A 2,814-nucleotide genomic window follows, 5' to 3' on the forward strand; every position below is an offset into this window, starting at 1 on the left:
ATTAGACAACTGTTCAGCTGCACAGGAGGCAGAATAGTGGAACACCTGTAGCTAAAAGTCTTCAAAAATTCTTGTAACCTTTAGCAATTACAAGAATACTAAAATCCCAAGTCCACAGTTCTACAACCAAGTTGTAGCCTTTGCACTAAAAGAAAGGATAAACACAAGCAGCACAGGGATGAAATCACTCAATTTGTGCAAAAAGAACCAGAAAACAGCATTTTCAAGAATATAGAGACAGTGATGTGCTCTAAAACAAGCACAAAAAGCAGAGTTATCCTGGGGGTTGTCTGAGACTCACATGTGAGGCTCTAGCAAGAATTTGTACTACAAGAATTGCAGGCTTTGGCTCAAAACATGCCATCACACCTATCCTCCCTACACCCATGCCCCAGGAAACTGTCTACTTGAAACCCTTTTAGTAAGTCTTTCATATACACTTATTATAATATGTTGGATGTGTAAACAATTGGTACCAAAGGGGTGCTACCCACCAAGCAAGATAAGTAGCATGACTGAAGCCAAGTCATAGCTACAAATTCAGTTCTACCTGTCTTGTCTCATCTTAATACAAGAGTTGGTATGATATGTGAAATTTAGACAGGGGAGTAAGAGGAAAATCCTAGAGAGAACACCAATTTTGACTCGTTAACTCTATTTCAATCCTCAAGAATAAACTTCAAGGCAACCCAAGCAGATTAACAAGTACATTATTATCCTTTGCACATGAAAGCTTTAACTAAAACAAGGCTGTTTGTATACAACAATTCTAAACAAACATCTTGTTTATCTTCTCACCAGGGCCAGAGGTACAGAGAGAACAAAAATGTAACACATGAAACCCAGATGAGCATTACACAATAGCCCTCTATGCTACCATGAAAAAATATTAACTACCTTAACAAATACAGGCTCTGCTTATCTCCCAATGAAAGTACTTAACATTTCTGTCAAGGAAACTGTCACCATCATTCTGATCCTCTAATTTCCACATTTCATAGATGTCCCAATTCACTATGTGCATGAATCAAATCTAAGAAGTCACCAATTCCCACAGCTAATTAATTCCTACAATTAATCACACAAGAAACATTTCTTCGAGCTAAAAGGAATAAACATTTAAAAAGTGAAGATGCTTGATATTTATTAATCAAGAATTTGAAGAGCTCTAGTTCTGCCTGAATTCTTAGATTATCTTATTCACAAAAGCATTTCTTCTCCACTAAGTCATACAGGCTCTTCTACAACAATGCAACAGCTGTTTCAAAAGCCCCCAAAATATGGCGAGCTTATTACATCAGAAATAGTACATCAGTAATTCTTAATGGTGAGAAACCATGACACAATGCAAAGAACAACAGTGAATTCTGTCACAGTTCATTTCAAAGGTATGAAGTTGCCATTAGCTGAAGAAGGCACAAACTGTATCTCTCTTCCAATGCTGAGGGCTGAAAATGACAGAATAATGTAGGTTGGAAAACTCCTCTGAGATCATCAAGTCCAACCTTTGACCAAACACCACTTTGTCAACTAGACCACGGCCCTAAGTGCCACGTCCAGTTGTTCCTTAAACACCTTCAGGGATGGTGACTCCACCACCTCCTTGGGCAGCCTGTTTCAATGCTTGACAACTCCTTCAATGAAGAATGCAGGACAACACTTTAGATAAGGATCCTCCCCAGTCCCCTCCCCAAGACACTGAAATATGAAAGACTTTGTCCCAAAATTAGAGCTAGGTGTGTGCGTACATATGACATACACAGATACAAACACCGGGTTTTATAGGAACTCCAGGATGGCCTTTCAAAGCACTCACTTCTATATAGAGCCTCATCCTCCCCAACCCACAGACATAGGAAGGGTGCAGGGGGGGAATCTGCTTCCAATGTCGATCCCTCAAGGGACTTCACTTGACAGAAAGCAGGACAAAAGGCACTCTGCACTGCTCACTTATGTAATATGGCAGAGCCACACGTGAGAATGCTACAGCTGACTCATCTCGCTCTCCTTTGCCAAGGCCATGTCTGACAAGCGAGCAGAGCCCTGGCCTCTGCCTGGCTCCACCACCTCGCGCTCCCGACACCTGTGAGCTGGCCTGATAACAGCAGGATGCTGCAGGCGCCGGGGGCAGAAACCACACTGCTGATTACCAATCACTTCCACTGCAAAGTAAAATAACTAGATAATTTTAAAAAATGTGGTTGTACAACTGTATTTACAAAAGAAGTAGCATATGCAGGACAGCATTTCAAGCTGCATAAAAGGAAATGTGCAGTTTGTTCCATTCCACAGCAAACGTTATATAAGCTCTTCAGCTTTCATTTGAAAGTCACAGATCAGGCAGAAAATTAAGAATCTGGCATTTTTTATTTAACCTCCAAAGCGCTGCATTTTGACCAAAAGACCAGCTAAACAAGTCTTTAAAAAGTAGCAGAGGAATCCAGTCCTGGCCACACCCTGCCGTGGTGGGGCTGTGTCTGCTGTTACAAAACCCAGCCAGGTACGCAGATACAGTGTACAAGATAGCACAGAAGAAAAAATAAATACTTAAAAAAGTTTTTAAAAGTATATAATTAAATATAAATAAAATATATACATATATAAATATATATAGCTTACAATATATAGTAGGTATATACAGTCTATCTATATCATATAGATATAAAACACAACTAAATAAAACGAACCAAAAAACAGACACTCGAGGCTTGGCTGGAAAGCCAAGCGCCCGTGTGCCCAATTTCACCAGCAGCCTGGCGGGGCCAAATCCACATTCGACGCTTCTCAAATTTCTACGCGGAGGACGCAGCACAT

Source organism: Corvus brachyrhynchos, unplaced genomic scaffold (genome assembly GCF_000691975.1).
Source record: "Corvus brachyrhynchos isolate BGI_N302 unplaced genomic scaffold, ASM69197v1 scaffold1, whole genome shotgun sequence".
Taxonomy (NCBI): domain Eukaryota; kingdom Metazoa; phylum Chordata; class Aves; order Passeriformes; family Corvidae; genus Corvus; species Corvus brachyrhynchos.